General features: G+C 38.0%; 1 protein-coding gene across 7 annotated transcripts in view; it reads right to left on the bottom strand.

Moving 5' to 3' along the window:
- The window catches only part of PALLD (palladin, cytoskeletal associated protein), a 524,810-nt gene that overhangs the window by 110,898 nt on the left and 391,976 nt on the right, over nt 1–21,936 (bottom strand). The window contains exon 1 of one of the 7 annotated variants that reach the window (XM_039326464.1): nt 11,417–11,569. The exons of 5 other annotated variants lie outside the window; for them this stretch is intronic. The gene's annotated coding sequence lies outside the window, so the exon portion shown is untranslated. Of the gene's footprint in view, nt 1–11,416; nt 11,570–21,936 lie in introns of those variants that run through there. One more of the 7 variants, XM_039326465.1, reaches the window with a different exon arrangement.

Raw genomic sequence — 21,936 nt, 5'->3', positions numbered from 1 at the left:
CTTTGTTAGTCAAAATAATGTTTTGTCCCGTGGGAACCAAGGTCATTGGGCTACTCCTGAGATTAGGGATGGCGTGTTGCATAAAAAGCCCGCCAAATAATCATACTGGGGAACGTAGTTACTTGCATAATTTTATGAGTAGGACATTTAACTTTGTACTAGGAAATTGTTACTTGGGTATCCAGACTTGGTTTCACGCTTGACTGTGCCAATACTTTGTAACTAATAAACATCTTCTTTGAGGAATTTGCAAGACTTGGAGTTCTTTTTATTTGTCTCTGTCGGAACCATGACAAATAGATTCTGTAGAGGAGAGGGTCCACAGTAGTCTGCCACTCTACTGCTATCCCACCCAGATAAAAATCTGCCAGAATATGGCTCTTCAAAGTTCCTAGCAGTAGCTGAAAAGCTCCTTATTATCCAAAAGGATAGAGACACCAGCATTAAAGAAGTTGCAGACCCATAGGCAGTCTGCTGCAGCTTGTCCTCCTACCTGTCCTCCAAACCATTCCTCTGGCTCGTTTTCTGACCACACTTCCCGCTTCCAAGCCCCAAACACGGCTAGCATATGTCTGTTGACATAAGAAACACCACAACCGTGGATAAACACAACCAGCATGGCCAACAGTAGTAGCAGCAGCAGCCCCTCAAAAGATGAAAAATAATCTCCTCCAAAAAGAGGAAAATAACTGAGATGGTTCAAGTACAGCATCAATCCAGGTTAAGTACCATCAAAATAATAATAATTCAACCATCCAACTGCAGGAACAAATCATCCAAGGCTCCTGTTCTCTTCATCATTTTACTGCAGGCTTTTAAAAATGTCTTTGTCTGTTGTGTTACTATATTCTGTAGAAAACTGAGGAGAGATAAACTGGAAAAGATTCAGAATAAATCTCTTCCCTCTTTTATCATGTATTCTCACTGCTTTGCTGAGAATGAAATTGGATTGTCTCTCCTGTCAAAACAATTTGTTTCTTTCAAATGTGAATACCTGATTTGTCTTAGCTAAATAATGCTTAAAAGAACTTAAAGATGCTGTCTGGGTCTGGGGTTGCTTATAATGTTCTGCATAACATACCCTTTCACTGAAGCAAGCATAAATTCTAAGCTGCAAAATTAATTTAAAGTGCTGTTTGTGATTTCTTTCAAGATTGGACATAATTTTCAACATGGTTAAGTTGTATTAAAATATTTGCATATTTAAAGATTCTGACAGATCCATCCCTGAATCTTTTATTAAGATCTGCTTTAATCAAAGCTTTCAGTATATTTGGATAGAAGGTACTAAGGGATGCTAAATTTGATATATCTCTGTGGAGAATCTCAGGTTGAAGACTAAATCCTTTTCTTTATCTGCTGATCACTCAGAGCTTCTTGGATTTCTGTAGTAAAATAATCTGCTGTTTGTTGTCAGGTTTAGATTATAAAATAATCCAGCAAGTGGCAAGTTTTTATCTGCAAGTTTTTTTTCGAATTTCAGCAAAAATGATTAATGCCGAAACTACAATAGTTACAAGAATGAACTGTAAGTGGGATGAATTTATTTAAAGATTATATTTATTGTTGCTGTATGCATTTATGTGTGAAAGTCTTGGTGGTTTAGTTATTTGGCAATTTTATTTTAAATATACGAGCTTTAAATATGAGATTTCTATATGCACATATAACTCAACTTTATCTTTGGTATTATGTAATAGCAATAGGATAATTAATACTTTTTTGCCTTTCAAAAATATACAAGAAATTCCGAACTTTAGTTACTCCTTGGTGTCAAAAGAATTTGTTTGCATGTCTCTGTCTACTTTCCAGAAACAATCAGGTAAAAATTTAGGGTTACTTTTGGAACCCTGATGTAAATTATAATAAAGCCATCTCTAAAAAGAATAGCTCAAAGTCTGAAATTGGAAAAACTTGGAGATAAAAGGTAATGAGTGTCTATGGAGATTTTCAATCATCCAGGTCATGGTTGATCCAAAAGTGCTTTTTCCAAAAGGCAACTGGACATTCTTAATTTTTTCTTTGAAAACATTTTGCTTGTCATCCAAGAAGCTTCTTCAATTTTTCAGTTAGCATTTTGGGTCCTTCATTTGGCATTATAATTAACTGCTGAGGAGCTAGTTGGTTCCATTGTTAATTGGTTTCGAATGGTCCAGTTTCTTATGTGTTCATATGCTAGATCTAAATGCTTGTTAATTGCCCCTTTTGTAGAATAGCAGGCTTCAATACATTCAAGTGTGGCAAGTGTTGGCATGGCCTATGATTTTTGTTCCGTCCCAATTGAACTGGAGTGGTTCATTGTCAATGTCGCCTGAGTTCAGAGATTTTAGGTCATTTTTCAATTTTTCAAATTCTTATTTAAAAGCAAAAATGGTTTTTAGAAAGCAAGTAAAACACAATCCAGTCAAAGTTGTATTCAGATCACATTGTTTTCCTATCATTAAAATTGAAGGGCCATATAGGAACTTATTTTGATAATTCAGAGCATAGCAATAATATGTAAACACACATGCAACTCCCTGAATCAAAAAGGTATTAGCTCATTGTATAAGAATATGCAACATAAATGGTATAAGAGCAATTTTTTTTAGAAAAACTGAAGCTTGAATTTCTTTAACAAACTGAGATCAAATACTATGCATAATTAAAGATTAATAAATATGCTCAGTATTGGGCAACGTCTAAATAAATAATCTTTAAGGCCAAGAGGCTGGAACATCGATGAAATATGTCAGTGACTTTGAAAGGGTTTTACAATTCAGCATTGCATAAAACCTTAAATTAAAATCTCATGAATCTGATTTATTTCCAAGAAAATGCATTTAAGACTGAGATACCAATAACCCAAACAATAATCTTGAAAGCTTTCCAAGATGGTGTAACTTTCTGGAACAAATCTTTTCATATACTTCTGAAAAGAAGGAAAAATACTTATACTGTAGTTATTTCCTATAATTAATTAGCTTCCTCAATAAATAGTTTGCATTTCCTATTTGGAAGCCATGTCAGACTCATTCTCTGATCAAATGTTTCCTTAATAGCCTGTCAGACTACAAGATTTTCAACACACCCTAATAAAAAAGGGCACAAATCTATATAAAACAAGTACACATTGCTGCTTTCTGGCATGCAAAACAGAATGTATGCTACACACACACACACACACATACACACACAGATGAGCACACTCACACACGCATACATGGATATTCATTTCTTCAGTTTTACAGCATGGCTAAGTAGCTTTTCTACACATAACTATATTACTTTCAAAAGATTTTCCTGACCGATAAGCAATGAAGCCAGTAAAGGAGATCATGCTCAGTGGACAAGTTTGCTGATTTTAAACAATCCTTTTGATATTTTATTTTTATATTTTTATAAAAATAAACCTAATACACTTAATTAATACAAAATATACTTAAAATAGTAAACAATTATTTAACAATCCATTTCAAAGCCAACATCAAATAGAGAACTCCAAAGCAATAGCTACCTATCTTGTAGCTTGGAACTGTTGCTACTCAGCCTAGTAAATATCGTATTATTCCAAGAATTTGATGGTTTTACCGTAACTCCATTGAGTGTATGAATAAACACACATATACAGAGTGCACACACTCAGATAGCTTTCTTCATTCAACACATACAACAGAAAAGCAGAAGTCTTAAAGTGTATCCCTAGAACAGGGGTAGGCAACCCAAAATACTCAAAGAGCCACTTGGACCCGTTTCCCACTGAAAACAAAACACAGGGAGCCGCAAAACCCTTTGGATATCTAAAATGAAGATAAGACTGCATATATCCATATATATATGGATATATGCAGTCTTATCTTCATTTTAGATGTCAAAAGGATCTCTCTCTCTCTCTCCCTCTCCCCCTCCCTCTTTCTGCCCTTGGTCTGCTAGTCTTCTTTCCCCTGTGTGTGTGGGGGGGGGCACTTGCGCTTCCCCCCTTTCTCTCTTTCCTCTCCCTCTTTCTTCTCTCCCTTTCTTTCCTCTCCCTCCCTTTCTCTTTCCTCTTTCTTCTCCTTTTCTCTTTCCTCTTTCTCCCTCTTTCTATTTACTTTCTCCCCCTTTCCTCTCCCTTTCCCTTTCTTTCCTTCCTCTCTTTCTCCCTTTCTTTCCTTTCTCCCTTTCTCTCCTCTTTCCTTTCCTTTCTCCCTCTTTCCTCTTTCCTTTCTTTCCTCTCTCTCCCTTTTTTCCTTTCTCCCTCTTTCCCCCTTTCTATTTCTTTTCCCCCTCTCTCTCCCTCCCCTTCTTTCATCTCCCTTTCTTTTCTTTCTCCCTCTTTCCTTTCCTTTCCCTTTCTTTTCTTCCTCTTTCCCCCTTTCTATTTCTTTCCTCTCCTCCTCTCCCTTTCTCTTTCTCCCTTTCTTTCCTCTTTCCTCTCTCCCCTCCCTTTCTTTCCTCTCCCTTTCTTTTCTCTTTCTTCTTTTCCTTTCTCCCTTTCTTTCCTGTCTCCCTTTCTATTTCTTTCCTCTCCCTCACCTTCTTTCATCTCCCTTTCTCTTTTCTCTTTCTCCCTTCCTTTCCTCTCTTTCCTCTCTCTCCCCCTCCCCCTTTCTCTTTCCTTTCCCTTTCTCTTTTCTTCCTTTCTTTCTTTCCTCTTTCTCCCTCTTTCTATTTCTTTCCTCTCTCCCCCCTCTCCCTTTCTTTCATCTCCCTTTCTCTTTTCTTTCTCGCTTTTTCTTTCCTCTTTCCTTTCTTTCCTCTCTCCCCCTCCCTCTTTCTCTTTCCCCTCCCTTTCCTCTCTCCCTTTCCTCTACCTCCCTTTCTCTTTCCTGTTTCTTCTCCCTTTCTCTTTCCTCTCTTTCTCCCTTTTTCCTCTTTCCTCTCTCCCCCTTTCCTCTCCCTCTCCCTTTCTTTCTTTCCTCTTTCTCCCTTTCTATCCTTTCTTCCTTTCCTTTTTCTTTTCTTTCCTCTTTCTCCCTTTCTCTCTTTCCTCTTTCCTTTCCTCTCTCCCCCTCTCCCTTTCTCTCCTCTTTCCTTTCCTCTTTCTCCCTTTCCTCCCTTTCTCCCTCTTTCTATTTCTTTCCTCTCTCTCCCCCTCTCCCTTTCTTTCATCTCCCTTTCTTTCTTCCTCTTTCTTTCTTTCCTTTCTCCCTTTCCTCTTTCTCTTTCCTCTCTCTCCCCCTCTCACTTCCTCTTTTCTCTCTCCCCCTCTCCCTTTCATCTCCCTTTCTCTTTCTCCCTCTTTCTCTTTCTTTCCTTTCTCTCCCCTCTCCCTCTCTCTTTCCTCTCCCTTTCTCTTTGTTCCTCTTTCCTCTTTCTCTTTCTTTCCTCCCTCTTTCCTCTCTCTCCCCCTCTCTTTTTCTATTCACCTCCCTCCCCCTTTACTAACAGAACCAGTTCACCTACCAAAACGTTTAACTTCCTCCTTTAGAGATGGGCAATGTGGATTCACCACATTCTGACCAAGAGAAAAGCCAGCACCTCTCATCAATTCTGCTGCAGGGACAGCAAACGCTGTATGTTAGCAATATCTGGAGAGCTACAGTTCATCCGCACCCTCCTGAAAGGCTGTTCCATCCATTGCAATCTCACGCTTTGAAAGGCCCCTCCCCCTCCTCCGCTTCAAGCCGACTGCACCCAGCAGGGAGCCTCAGTAGCCGGCGCGGAAGAGAGCAGGGGAGGAAAAGAGACAGACCATCTCCTCGCAGCTCACTTCCAATCCCAAAGTGGTGAATCCTGCTTGGGATTTGGGACTGAGAGGGGGGAAATCCTGGCTCCTAAGTTGCAGGGACTTCCAACCACAGAGCTTGCTTGGCTCTGTTCCCAGCCAGCGCCACGCGTGCGCAAAACAACAGCAACAAAATACTGCGATCGAGACTTACCCGCCTGCCTGGCTCCAGGACCTCGGTAGCAAGCCATTTGAAGCAAGCAGCCTCGTTCGCAGAGAGGAGAGGAGAGAGTGAGGGCGGATGAGCTGAGTTTGTGGCAGGGATAACAAGGGTTCGGGAGAAGCTAGCACGAAAGTTCCGTGTCTTTTGACTTAGCTCACCTTGTCCCCCACTGGTTCTTTGCCCGAACAAGTCACCCTCTCTCTTTCTCTCTCTTTCCTCTGCCCCCCCTCTCTCCAGATGAGGAGAGAGAGAGAGAGAAAGCAAGGCAGACGGCGCCAAAGGGGCAGGGAGGGGACGGAGGCAGGAGGCGGTAAAAGTCGCTGAAAGGTGCCCGGGACCCCAGGGACCAGCCCGGGGAGATGCATGGTGAGCTCGGCTGCCTAGGGAACGGCCTGGGGACGGCCCAGGAAGTGATGCCCCCCTGCTGCAGCCTGCCTGGCCCAGGGAGACATATGGCCGGGTGAGTGGCCCAGGGACGGCACAGGAAGCAATGTCCCCCTGCCACCCAGCCCGGCCTGGGGAGACGCAGCCGCCGCCCCAGCCAGGACTGCCACCTGGCCTGGGCAGACACGTGGCCAGCTCGACGGCCCAGGAAGTGATGTTCCTGCCGCCCCAGCCAGGACTGAAGCCTGGGGGGGGGGGCAGCAGGAGGAAGGAGGGGGAGGGGGAGGGGGGAGGAGGAGGCTCCGGAGCCGCAGGAGATGGCTCAAAGAGCCGCATGCGGCTCCGGAGCCGCGGGTTGCCGACCCGTGCCCTAGAATATAAAGAAATTGTATGTTTAACATATTTACCACCAATGAATCCTGAGAATCCTGTTAGAACAGTGGTTCTCAACCTTTTTAATGCCGCGACCCCCAACCGGTCATAAGTCGAGGACTACTCAACCGGTCATAAGTCGAGGACTACTCAACTGGTGCAGCACCGTTTGCAGAATGGGACTTTTGGTGGGCTCTATTCAAGAGAGTCTATTCTATTGGCTTTCGAAAGCCAATAGATTCTATTGGCTTTCGAACGCCAATAGAATAGAGTCCCTTGAATAGAGTCTATTCTATTGGCTTTCAAAAGCCAATAGAATAAAAGGGAGTAGCACAGCTAAGGAAAAAGGGAAAAAAATGGCGGACTGCGTTGTTTGGCGACCCCCATGAAATGGTCGTTCGACCCCAAATGGGGTCCTGACCCACAGGTTGAGAACCACTGTGTTAGAATGTTCTGAATTTGTTAGCAGTCTTTAATGCATCCCATTCCCAAGAGACATATAAAATTTCATGGAGAGAAGAAATCATACTCTTTGGACAAGAATCATATATTTATTTATATCCTGCTTTAATTATTTTTTTGTAAATATTTAGCTTCATTTTATGTAATGTTATTTAGTATACAAAGATAAAACTTTCATCTTTGATAGCAAGCTAATGAGATCTGGAGACCTGCATTTGAGAGGCTGGGACACTCTTGTATATCTTACCCACTACAAGCATCTGGTATGCTTTCAGCCACATATGTGGTTGCACACATAACATTGGTTAATTGTATCATAAAATACAACAATATTCCTTTTTGATAGTTCTGAACCTACCAGCATTAGGCTTTAATTAAATCAATGTTTTTCAGACCTGGCAATTTATTTTAGTTCCCAGAATTCTAGGAGTTGAAGTCACACATCTTAAAGTTGCCAAGTTTGAAAAACACTAAATTAAATGATCTTTGATTCAAGTGTTATGACTTGAGAAAAGAATTTATTATATCTTGCATAATTTATGTATCTACACATTTTTTCTTAACTAGGACATTTCAAAAACAGTATTTTCTTAACAGAAGAGTTGCTATACTGTTGCTTTTATAATTGCAATATGGTATTGGTAAGTTTATTTTTTAATCCCTTACTAATAGTTCCTAAAATAGCTCCTTTGTATTTTATTCAGTTGTTTCCTCTGATCAACCTTGGAATCGATCACTATCTCTGAAAAACTGTGACTGTCCTGGATGGATAATCCCTCTCATCTTTCACCTGATCTGTGCAAAATCCTTCCTATTGGTTACAGTTTTCTCAGTTAAGATTATAACTATCTAATCTGTCCTATTTGGAGAAATGCCAGCACTTCTAACAAAATATATAATACAACAAATAGCAAAATCCTATTTGTAAAAAGTGATGGTGCGTTATGTCATGTGATAAAATGAGGATAGATTTCAATATTTGTTAAAGCAACTTCATGTAATGATAGATCACATAATTAAGTATACAAGGTCCAATCCTGTGAATGTCGACAAATCTTAGGGGATTTACCAGGCCTATACCAAATATTTAAAAAGCTAAATGTTTAGCTATATAAGGCAGGAGTAGACAATATAATGCTTGTAGACATTAATCTTCTCTCAAGTATCTCCCTTGATAATCAGCCTCACTAATATATCTGATCTTTTAAAAATATTTTTTAAAAAGAAAAACTTATTAGGCATATAGCATCCATACTTCTAGTATCATAGTTATCATGGCAATATGCTATTTGGTCCCACTCACATCTCAATTTAGTTTACCTTCTAGTAAATAGATGTTTCCAGTCCCATATATCACAGGAGAAGTTATGGAGTCAAGTGAAGAGGAGAGATCTAAAGCAGCTAGGGACATCTGAGCCAAAATGAATTTCAATTTTTCTTAATAATTTTGCCCCAAATTTGATTTATATTTTTACTGCAGTCTTAATTTGCATCTCCATAATTTGTGATTGGTGTTTAGTGATAGACATTCCACTATATAATAAATGAGTTTTAAAAACTGTTTCAGTTATCTATGTGGCTACTTTCTATAATTCACAGACATTCTATTCAGTTTCATGATACTACACTCACGTTAATATTTTCTATTAACATATTCATTATATTCTATTCATTATATTCATCTCATAATGTATCTATTCAACAAAATGCATTTACTAAACATTTTAAGATAGTGTATATAGACCGCTATCTACATATTGCTCTTTTGTTCAGAGAAGCCTGTGGCAGTACACAATGTAATAAAAATTTCAGATCACCACCCAACAATTAAACGACTCCAATAGAAAAAGCATACAGGTAGTTCTTGTTTAGCCACTGCAATTTTGACCAGCAAGTTGGTTGTTAAATAAAGCAATCACTAAGTGAAAATCTTGCCTTTCTGAAGATCCCTCAAGACTTGGTTATGCCATCAGGTCTAGAGACTCTATAGAATTGGCAAAATAAATTAATAATTCTCCGGTATTATTAGCATCCTTTTGCCCATTATTTTGTTTTAGTTGCATTTTATAGTTTGTAATGTTTAAAATTATCATTATAATTGTCATTCCTGAACTATATTTTTTAACTTTGTTGTTCACTGCCCAGCATCACTTGTTTTGTGAGATGGGAGGGGCTATATAAATTTGAAAAATAAATGAGACCACAATTATGTTTATAGTTCTATCTCAGTTTTCCTTTGCTTCTTGATACTTCTTTTAGCTGAGCTGAGGTTCTTTCTCTCTTTGTACATATCTTGATATGGGGCAAATAAGCAAATAAAAATAAAAGCAGAGAGATCCTGTGAAGATCATAATTGCAAGGACTGGTCACTTTTTTTTACCATTGTTGTAATTTTGGTCACTAAATGAGGCAATTGCTAAGTGCCGACTATCTGTATAGCACACAACAGTTGTGTTTATTTATTTCTCTCTCACACATCTATCTGAGAATGACTACTATATGAGTACTGGTTACCAATATCTCCTATACTTCTGAATAACTATCTGTATCATAGAGACAGCTCTGTTGTAGATCTGCTAAAACTATTGTAAAGTAAATGAATCATAGCTAAGTAGTACCAATTCCAATGAATCTAAGTCTTGCATAACTTAGTCTAAGTACAACTCAGTTTGATTATATCTTTATCTAACAAACTTCCCCATACTAAAATCACTGTCAATGGACAATGTAAAACTTCCATATCTTTCACCTTAATTTAATCCTTGTGGGAAAAATCTTGGGTATAAAAATATGTGATATTTCATTTAAATCTTTTTTAACCCATTCTTTTAGCCATTTGTTGTTCTGAAGCAATAGATAGCCTGTGACTCATACACTATCCTGGGCCCAACCTTTTAGTCAAATTTTTTGAGGTCAACAGATCTGCCAAAAGATAAACATTTCCTCATGAATTGCTCATTACAGACATTATCATCACAGCTATCTCATGCATCTGTATAGTTACTCACAGGCTGCTTTCATCTTCTCAAGAGACCATCAGAGAAGACCAAACACAAATGAGACATGTACCATAATCCCCCTCCACATCCATAAAACATGTAGTCATGTGTAGATAAACACACTCCTAGACATTCTGAATCACTCCTGTAATATTTGTAATGGAGAAAAAAACACTGCAGTGTTTTAAGTTTGTAATTTCTTTTGTAACACAAAGCATGAAGTATTCAGGAAAGTGGTTTCTTTCTTCATCCAGACGCCTTCCAAAATACAAAACCCGCCCATTCCTATTTTTACACCAAGGCTCTTTGTGTTTTTTCACAATGTGGATTTAAATGCTTCAAAAAGCAATCATTGGCATATCTGTGAAAGTCTATTTTTCATTTTTCTGTATACTTTTGTAATTGCATCATTTCAAAAGAAAAGTGGGAGGAAAAAGAACGACAAGGAGGCAAAGATGAGCATTACTTTCCCCAGCATTCTTTCTAATGAAGTGCTAGCTGTGAGAAATTATTCTCATACATTGTATCCAGTTCTAGCATTTTTTAAAAAATTGTCTACTTACAGCTAATGAGAAGGGCAGCCAGAAAAACTTGAGTATAAATACTCTGTAATTCACAAAACTTATAGGAAGGCCACTTACACAAATTTCTCCCAATACAGTTGAACAAAAAGAAACCAACAGTATCAGAGTGTACAAACAATATTTTCCCCAAAGCATTGTTCAAGCTGAACTTCAAAATTCTTATAATGTCTTAGTTAATGAGCCCTGGCATCTTAAATAATCCTGTTAAAATATCCAACATTTTCTGCATTATTTGTTAAGCTTTTAAATTGTTTGGAAGTTTTTCTTTCTCTTTCCTTCTCAGAAAAACTTTTCTTCTCCCAATCTCACAGTATTTGAAACATTTAAATCCACACTGAGTGAAAAAATACAAAGAGCCAACATGGGAAAAATAGCTTGCATGCTATTTCTTATAAATATAATAAGATCAACAGTTTTTAAATTGCAAAATCCTAGATTATATGCAAAAAAAATCACACATGTAACTCAGACCAAAACAGCTATTGTCACAGTAGCATCCTGAATGAACTTAAAAGAAAATAAGAGGTCAGAGAGTGCAAATAAGATGAGGTTGGAAAGCATAGTTCCAATTACTGAAAGATTAAGAATCAGTAACTAGCACAGTGTTTCTAGCTACATGTGTGACCACATCACACGATTTCTGCTTCTATGAATATATAATTACTTTCAACTGCCATCCTCCACCCACATTTAAGCTTATTTACTTAAAAGTACACAAAAAGCATACTTTGAATATAGAAAATTGGGCACATAATCCTGCCCTTACCTTTTTTGAATCTCGTTCACACCAGCTAACAACTTTTCCACATGCAGAAGTAAGCAGCTCTTTGGAAACTGAAGTGGAGATGTGCAGGTACTCAATAATATATACAGATTACTCAGAGCAGAGAGCTCTACTTCGTGACTCAGTGGTTCTTCACTAAAGCTTTCTAGCTCTAATGATTTCACAATAAAAGTCCCTTAAAGTTCCTGGGAATTCAAGCAGTCAGTTGCTAAAAGCAAAATATTTTAAGTGGGCGATAGAGGCATATGCTGTCTTGTTTTATTTCTTCTGGTCTTCTTTTCTTAAAAAGTACATCCTATTTTTTTTCACTGTCTCCCAAGAGCAAACAAGATTTTTAATATATAAATATTTAAATGTGGCTACTGTATATTTTCATGAGGTGCTCAAGATTCTACATTAGCTGCTTGCTTCAGAGTATTCTGTAACATTTTGTTTACATTTCAATAAGTTATTATGGAGTGAGCTCTAATGAATGAATCTTGAGAAATAAATAATTTAAACTCTCTAGATTTAGTGTTTGTTTTAAAATGGCAACAGATTTAAGGATTTGCTATGAATGCCTTAAATAATCTTCACAGCACATAGCAGAAATAATTAAGAGGTGAAGATATAATAGGATATATTTGTGAATTTACTTTCCTGAGGGACAAAGATTTCAGAAAGACATTGCACTCTTTATTGTAAAGAGATTAAAGAAATAGTTAAAAAAACAAAATGCAGCTTAACTCAGAAGTCACGTTAAATTCTATGGGGTATAGTCTTAGGAAAAGCAAAATAAACTAAATAAGAATACAACATAATTCAAAATCACTCTCAGTAGTATTACTGTATTAGGCCAAGTCAGAAAGTTATTAAATATAAAAACTGTGTAGTCTTCAGGGGAAGACTACCAATTTTAAAGTCATGAATTTAAACAAAATGTGATAGATGACATAGATAGTTTTAGGTTTTAGGTTTCCCTGGAATAGAGTAATAACTGATACATATTTTGAAAAATATAAAATCTGACTGTACTGGAATCTATATCCACAGCTTTTTAGGATGATACAACAGTTGTTAAATCACCTTCCCTGGTATAAACTCATAAAAATTTAAAGCAAACTTTTTTATTCTCAAAATATATTGAATTTCAGTTCCTGTAATTTTCCAAATGCTCCCTTACTTAGCCTGAAACACATCACAGAAAAAGGTGATATACAGGATTGAAATGAAGGAATGGAGATTTCAAATATCAATGGCTGAAGTTTTCTATCAAATATAATCTCATAAACCTCATAAAAAGGAATATCTTTCAAAGCTTTCAAATGACAATATTAGAATCACTTAACATAATCTGTTAATTGTAGCTAAGAAGTGTGAATGAATACCCTAAGCATTATGGAGATTTTGTAAGACAGGGTATGATCTTGCTAATGACCCCACAAATCAGGTGGGGGAGCTAGACAGGTCAGATTAAATCTAAAGGAATTTGATAAATCTGGATATTAGTGTACCTACCATCCCCCCTAATATTCACTTCAATCAGGCTGAACTACAAGTGCTATTTCAGTCCCAGTGGTGGAAGGATAAGAAGAATGTGGTGACTATAATTGTTGGCTTTATATTTTATGTACTATATACATAAGGTGACCAACTTTTTTACAATGAAAAGGAGGACACAAATAAATTAAAAAAAATTGTAAATAAAAAAAAAATTTTATTCATTGCAACAATAATACAGACAACTTGTATGTGCAAAGTTTGCCAGCCGGGTGTTTTGGCATGCTCAGCAGCTATTCCTATTGGCTTTTGAAAGCCAATAATGGGAGTAGCACAGCTCATGCAAAAGTTGAAAAAAAATCATCAAAAAAAAGGTGCCGGAACGCCGTTCTGCGCATTCTATGAGGGTAAAAAAAGCCCTGCAGATTAGTCTTCAAACATCGAAAAGGAGGACATGAAGGAGGACACTTTTTGAGGGAGGACAGAACTTACAAAAGGAGGACTGTCCTCCCTAAAGGAGGACGGTTGGTCACCTTAATATACAGTATTCTCAATTACAACCTAGAGTATACCTAGAGGGCTAGGAAGGGCTGCTGCTACATACCTGTGCTGCAATTTTGAGCCTAACTTATTCTAGCCCTGACCTGATTGTTTCTTTGTACTATTTCCAATCCTCAACTTCCTGCTGGCTTCCCCATTGACTTAGATTGTAGGAAACTGCCACAGAATGTTGAAAATAATCATCATGTGATTGTGGCTTGATGTGATATTGTAATTGGGAACTGGGCACCAAGCACTCAGATTACAATTATGTGACTGGGGATGCTACAATGGCTGGAATTTGCATGGCTGGTCATAAGTCTCCTTCATTCACCATCTTAATTTTCAATGGTCACTGAATGAATGGTCATAATTCTACCTGTTATCTAACCATTTGATTCAAATTAGATTAAAAGAGATATAATGTCTTCTAAAATGGACTTCTTCATGATTAACTCATAATCATACAAATGAAACAGTTCAAGGTCTTCATAAATACAGAATTCAAAGCATTGCAAATGCTTGAGGGAGGAACAACACCCTATAGTTTAAAGATAGTAACAAAATGTAATTTCCTTAAATGTTGTAGATTAATTGCAGTATTTGAGGGGCTGCCATAAAGACGAGGGGTCAACTTATTTTCCAAAGCACAAGAAGGTAAGATAAGAAATAATGGATGGAAACTAATCAAGGAGAGAAGCAACCTGGAATTAAGGAGAAACTTTCTAACAATGAGAACAATTAACCAGTGGAACCTTCAATTGTGGGTCCTTCATTACTAGAGTTTTTAAAGAAGAGACTGGACAGCCACTTGTCTGAAATAGTATAAGATCTCTTGCTTTAGCAGGGGGTTGGAATGGAAGACCTCCAAAGTCCGTTCCAGCTCTAGTCTGGATGCCATGGCGTTTGGAGCTACTTTGTGAATCTTACAATATGAAGAACAAAAATCCAAAAAAATAAAAATAAGCCACAGATCACTATTAAAAATATGCAATTCAAAAGAAGTTATAATTTTAATAAAATACAATTTTAAATATGCACAAAATCTGCTACTTCCAATATAAAACAAACACAACTATGTTTTTCAGAGTGTTGTGGTTGCAAAAGGGATGTAGGCCACTGGTAGAGCACATGCTTTTCATTCAACAATTCTCAGGCTAATCTCTGGGAAAGATTCCTGTTGCTAGTGAATCCTGAAAATGGTGAAATAAGCCAATAACTTTACTCAATATAAACTGCCTTCTGAATTCTAGCAGCTTTTAAGAGCTTTTCATAGAAGTACAAAACCATCTCCAGACTGCAGGAAATACTGTAGCAATACAAGATGTAGCCAAACTATAATTAACTTGCTTAAAGTTAGATTGCACAACTTAATTTCCAAAAATTGATGACAATACGGTGGATCCATATTCTGCAAAAGACTTAACAAGGAATATTCTAGTGATAACACTCTATATTATATGTCATCACCCTATGGCATCATTCTATGAAGAGCATGTGATAACCACAAAATTGATCTTATACACAAGCTATGCTCACACATATTAACTTATGGTTTATAGATAACCATAATTTGAAATAATAAAATTACCTAAGTTTGAACAACTCACTGAATCATAAACATTTATTATCATAATGTACATAGCCATATAATAAAAGTGACATAGCCAACAACACTCAAGACCAAAAAACAATTTTGTTTTACTTCTACTTGTCTTTAGACCTGCCACATAAAGCCTTGTGAACACTTAAGCCAATGAAAATTTCACAACCTGACTTTTAAGAAGAGCCAGTTTGATGTAGTGTTGAGGATGCTGGCAAAAATCAGGATTGTGAGTTCTAGTTTTGCTTTAGGCATAAAAGCCAGCACTTTGGGCCACTCACTATCTCTCAGCTTAACCTAATTCACAGGGTTGTTGTTGTAGGGCAAATAGGAGGAGGGAGTATTATGTATGTTCACCGCTTAAGTTAATTATAAAATAATAAAGCTGGGATAAAAATCTGATGTAATAATAAAGCAATTTAATTTTCTAATTCCTGTATGAAAATTTAAACAAGCAATGCAGGTATCCTCAACTAGTAGTTTAGCAATTGTGATGATGGACCTCTCTGGGGGGTACTTACAACCCAGATTTGAAATTCTGATGTCCCCCACCACGTGATGTGATTGCACTTCTGGTGTTTGACAACCTGGCTGCATTTTATGGCCATTTGCAACATTCTGTAGTCATGTAACTGCATTTTATAAAGGTTTTCTGAAAACTAGCATTTACTTCTGGTTTTTGGCAAAACCATGCCTATGGTGAGCCACAAAAAAGGTCATAAAATCAGGTCAGTCACAAGTGACAATAGTGATGGGCAGGTACCATTATGGTCATAACTTGAGGACTATTTGTACTTCCTGCCTGCAGACGTACGCCAAACATATGCTTTGAGATCTGAAACTGCTGGTACTAGCTCAGGTGTCTTCAAACATGGCCCTTTTATGATTTGTGGACTTCAACTCTCAGAATTCCTCAGCCAGGAACGCTGACTGAGGAATTCTGGTAGTTGAAGTCCACAAGTCATAAAAGGGCCAAGTTTGAAGACCTCTGTACTAGCTCAACATTACATGAAAGCCAAGCTTCAAAAATTTCATAAAGAATTTGAAGCAAAAACCTGAATTGCATTGCCTGCTATATGCCCATAGTTTTATTCTCATAGTTTTCTTATTATTTGGGGAAATAAGAACATAGGAATGATATTTGAATGATTTTCTAGCATTACAACATGAACAAGTATTTTATTCTTTCATTCATATTACAGTACAGGTAAACAATTATTATTAAAATATCTGAATCAAGATCATGCAGAACTATAGTGTTCTGGATTCTTTGCAGAAAGAGCAAAGCAATTTACGAGAGAAAAATAACTCTTTCAAGAATTGGGCTGAGCTTTAAAGGGGTGCTTTAATTCACCAAATTGTTAACTGAAGCACCTCTTCAAAGTAGCACTTTCCTTTAAAGTGTTAGATTAGGAACAGCCACACCGATTCAGTCAAAATGCTAAAAGAAGGTTCTGCACAAATGCTTTTTAATTTTATTTCCGCAGGAGCAAAGTGACTGCCAGTTTGAATCAATTTACTTTGCCTGGAGATGCTAAGGTGGAGCTAATCAAATTGCTTCAGTTCAGAGTAGGCAATGTTGAAAATATATATTACTTAAACAGATTCAAATCATCATCAGATTCAAATTCTTCTATCATCCATCCTTCAAGTAGAAGGCTAGGACAATCTTTGTGTTGCTCCCATACACGTCTGAAGGCCCTCAAGTTGAGAAAAGCTAGTGTTGTTCATAGTTTAATATCATCAGTGCTCAGGGTGTATTACAAGACACAAATGATAGGCTCTTGTCCAAGAAACTGACAAAATGTAAACAAAAGAAAAAAACTAGTACTTAAACCTACATACTGTAGTATGTTACCGAAAATAATTTACAGAATAAACTTTTGTTTAATAAAATAATCTACAGAAATTAAGCAGCCATCTATTTTTGTTCTCTGCCAGACGGCTTTTGTATTTTCAAAAATAAAAAACCCATCAATTATTTCTTCTTATAGGAATAAACAAGCAATTCCCATGGGGGACTAACATATTCAATATATGATTTCCATCTTTTGATATACTTTAAATACAGATCTCATGGGTATAATATCTATAGGATAATTCAAAGCTTTACCAAAAACGTTATTGTACAGAGCATAATGGGCTAGACTGACAAACCAAGCAAAAGCCATGGGGCTGACCCCCCCCCTTCTCTCTCCCTCTCTCTCACACACATACACAGAGATACATACAAATATCTGAACATTCATTTCTTAAAATATTATTGGGAATCCTGATTTTTTTCCCCAAGCATTCCACACTCGAAAATAAGTTATATTGAGAAAAATAAATGAATAGGCCCATAATTCTGCAGGTCCAAAGAGAAACATGATTCATTCAGTCTTTAATAAACATTCTTAATTGATGTTTTATACAAAATCTTCCAATTAATGTGATAAAAAGTGAAGCCCTCTTAAGTTTGTCAGAGTTGATTAATAAGAATAAGAACGGAAAGATTTCCTGCTCTTTCCGATACTTTTATTTATGTCTCCCAGAGCTTGTCCCAAATTCTCAAGTTGCTTGTATTGTGAAATACCAGTGTTCCAACTTCCTTATTTGGTTGCTGGAGCTGTTCTTTGTCTTGTTCAAACATTCTGATGAAGCTGCTTGCCTCCCCTCCATCCACAGCCTTTCCACCCTCCCCCCCTCCTTTCAGTCTGGCTCCAAGCAGGTCACTCTGACTCAGCCTCCTTTGTAGCTTACAAACCAATCACACACTGGTTATGCCCATTTATGGAGTACCTTTCCTTTTGGAAATCAGCAGGGCAAAAGGGATTTTTCAGTTGTTTGGAAAAGTGTTTGCTCTGCTGCAAAATATTAAGTGAGCATAAACCACAGATTTCTATTTTACACAATCCTGTCTTTTTGCTGAGAAACCAGGGCAATATGTATCTCTGTACGAAGGGGGAGCAGAGATTAAACACATATTAATTTGGGATCATATTTTACTTATTTCTTTGTAATTTAGCCATATCTGTGCCCATGTTTATGGCATGATCTGTAGCACATTTGCTCAAAATAAATATTCTGAACTCTCTTAGGCTTACTATCCAGAAAATATATTGAAAATGTCTTCAACTTTCACAGAATAAGAGGTGCACAAATATTCTTCAGGTTTTTTTTTCTCTGTGCAGTTCAATATACTGCAGAACTGATACCAATGGCTGAGATCAAGGAATGGGGGGGGGGTTAACATTTTAATTTAATTAGTGTATATTTAAACTCCCCCCCACACTACTAAAGCAGGCACTAGTAAGTATTTTAAAGATTTATCAACTTTTCTGGACAACGTATAAATCTCATGTTTTTACATTTTTTCAGAGAAAGGTACTGATGGTGCTGGTAGGACATATTTCATTCTAATAACTTAGGACTAGACAATCGCTGAGCAAATAGTTCCTGAAATGTGCCTTGCTAGCATCCTTCTTGGAGTTACAAAAGACAGAGAAAATAGTTTCTTCTTTCTATCCATACTTGTGGGCACAAAGTAAGTCTTTAAAACTTTAAAGATATGATGAGACCAAGATTTAACAAATCCTACTTGTTCTGCATGTCAGGAAATATAAAATTTGAGTACAAGTCATATACCACAGAGCAGAAATTTCAAGCTTTTAAAACAGGGCTCCTCAAACTACGGCCTGCGGGCCGCATGCGTCCCGCTTTGTCTTTTTATCCAACCTGCCTCAACCTCCTGGGCAAACTGTCCAATCACAAGGAGATGGGTACATGGCGGCAAGAGCCCAAGCCAATGGCAGGACAGCGAATTGGTGGGAGGACATGTTTTTCCCCAGTTTCTCCCTTGCATGCCAAAGCACGTGCTCCGCTTTGGCCAGGCCCCCTTCTTCTCCTCCTCTCACCTTTTTGTGTTTTTACCTCAGGGCCGAGCTGAGAGGTTTAGGCCTCACTTGCAGCCTCATTTAGGGCAGCCAAGCCGGGCAATGATGCCGCTACTACTGCTGCTTCTTCTGAGGTGGGTCCCTTGCTACGTGCTATGAAACCACTGCCGCCACTGCCGCCATGCCAGCCAAATGGAAACTGGTGCTGCCGGCCCTCAACATCACCCCCACCATTGCCGAGGGATCCAGTCCCATTGATAGTGGCGAGGGCGATGGCTCCGAATGGGCTTGACCCCCGTGAGGGTCGGAGTGGGGCTGCTGGAGTGGGGTGCCGGTTATGGGTCTGAGGGGAGCGGGCAAAGGGCGAGGTATTTGTGAGGGGTGGCTGGGGTGAATGAGAAAAAAGGAGGAGAATTTGCTCCTGGAAGGTTATTTCAGGATTGCGAGAAGTTGGAGCTGAGGTGATGAAAGGTCCAGAATGCCAATCAAGGAGAATATTTCTGGCTCAGGGTTAAAATGAAGGGTCCTTGGCGGGGTCTCTGAGGATGGTGGTTTTCTTGCAGACATTTCAGGACCCAAAGTGGGATAATAAGTGAACTGATGATGTTATCTAGTTTGGGTCATGAGATGTCTGCAAGAAAGCCACCAAGCTCAGAGAGCACCAAGGACTCCACAGCCGCCCTCCTTCTCCTCTTCTCCTCCTCTATTCCACAAACCCCTTCTCTTCTGGCTTTGCTGATGTTACCTAGTTTGGGTCATGAGCAGTGGTGGGATTCAAATATGTGAACAACCGGTTCTCTGTGTGGATGCCGCTTCCAGAAGTCCATTCTGGGCCTGAGCAAGAAAAAATTAGTTACTGGTTCTGCTGAACTGGTACAAACTGGCTGAATCCCACCACTGGTCATGAGACGTCTGCAAGAAATGCTGAATGGAAATAGCACCTTGCCTTTCTGACAGATGTAACAGAGCTACTCAGTAGTTTCAATGTGCAACTTCAAGGAAAGGGGAAGCTCATCTTTGATATACATTCACATGTGAAAGTGTTGGAATATCATGAGCAGGAAGAGTCATGTGGTAACTCAGTCAGCCAATGTGAAGAAAGTGCTACTGAGTCTGTGCAAAAGGTTTTGAGTTAGAAGCTGGATTTCCAGTCTCTGGTTTGTCTCTGTATCTCTCTGTAAGAAGTCTTCAATTGAGCTATGTTGCTGTAAAGAAGAATGTATGGTATTGTAAATATTTTTATATGAATATAAAGAAGTTATTTTGAATCAGCTAAATGCAGTCAACTGTGAGAGCTTCTGATTTATTTTTCACCAACAGAGAAATTAAAATTCTCTAACAGGTTATGGGCCCAGAGTTTACTAAGGACTGAATTGTAATTTAAAGCTGGAAGAAATTGCCTGTGTTTAGAAAGTATAAGAACAAAGCAGAATTAGCAGAATGGCTGCAATGGAATTTAAGGAAAGCTGTGTGCCTCGTTTGGGCCAGAAGAATTACATTATATGGGCTGCAAAAATGGAATGTTTGCTGAAAGCTAAAGAGCTGTGGTATATTGTAGAAAATCCACCACAAGTATTTGCAGCTGCTGATCAGAAGAGTCATGATCGAGCAATGGCTTATCTCATCTTGAATTTAGATGATGAACAATTTCTAAATGTTGCAAATTTAAAGACTGCAAAGGAGATTTGGTTGAAGTTGAGAGCTGTGCACGTGAATGTTTCTGCATGCAATATAGTGCAATTGTCAAGAAAACTTTACAGGGCCTGTTTGCAACCAGGTGAATCTGTGGAACAGCATTTAAATAAAATGCAGTTTATTTTTGGACTTAGAACAATGTGGGATTAAATTCCCTGAGTCCCAGAAGCTTTTATTGGTGTTGAACAGTTTAGATAAAACCTGGGACACAGTTTCTGCCATATTTGAGTGTAAAGAATAGCAAGACTTAAATTTTGAGGCTTTAAAGGCATGTTTGCTTAATGAAGAAATAAAGCGCCATTTTAGAAGCAGCCACGAGGAGGTGAAATTCCTGAGGAGGGGGTCCAGACTGCAAGTCTCCGAAGAAGAAACATTTTGCAGGCAGAGAGCTAAGCGAGAAAAGAATTGCTACATTTGTGTAGCAAAGACACATCTGAAAAGGAACTGTTTGCAAAGAAACTGTTTGCAAAGGAACTGTTTGCAGCGAAGGACATTTGTGCAACCAAAAAGGACTGTTTTGCAAAAGGAACATTTTGGTGTTGCAAAAGTTTGCTATAGCAACAATAGAGACAAGTGGCTAATAGATAGTGGGGCAAGTCAAACAATTGTTAATGACTCTGAATTATTTTGCAGGTTTGTTCCAGTAGCACAAGAAGCTGTGGCTTTGGCAAATGGCCAGAAAGCAAAAGTCATCGGAAGAGGCGATGTAAAAATTCCATATTTGGAATCAAAGTTTACCAATGTGCTTTGTGTACCTGAGATGGAACATAATTTGTTAAGTGTGTCTAATTTAGACAAACAAGGTTTTGAGATCATTTTTGTAAATGGGAAGTGTCTCATCAAAAGGAATGGGAATATTTGTGCAGAAGGCATAAAGGAAGATAATCTACATGTATTGCAGGGACAAAAGGTTCAATGTTCCCATATATTTAAGAATGTTGCAGAGCATGATTCATGCATTCATCTTCTACATAGAAGACTTGGCCATGCAAGCTTTAAAGTTTTGCAGCAAATGCAAGATTTTGCAGAAGGGCTAAATTTAAAGGGATGCAAAACATATTTGGACTGTGCAGTATGCAAAGCATCGAAGTCAAAGGCATTCCTAGTTAGTAAATGTAGCACAAGACAAACAAAAAGAGTTCTAGAGCTGGTCCATGCAGATCTGGTGGGACCTATGCAAGCCAGTTTGGGAGAAGCAAAATATGCACTGGTAATTGTTGATGATTATAGCAGGTATAGTTTTTGCTACTTGCTTAGAGCAAAGACAGAGGTGCTATCACAATTCAAACAGTGGGTAAGTTTTGTAGAGA

Source organism: Crotalus tigris, unplaced genomic scaffold (genome assembly GCF_016545835.1).
Source record: "Crotalus tigris isolate CLP2741 ecotype Arizona unplaced genomic scaffold, ASM1654583v1 scf7180000024341.3516292, whole genome shotgun sequence".
Lineage (NCBI taxonomy): Eukaryota > Metazoa > Chordata > Lepidosauria > Squamata > Viperidae > Crotalus > Crotalus tigris.
Note: the sequence above shows the minus strand (reverse complement) of the source record. Positions and strands in the feature narration are given on the sequence as shown.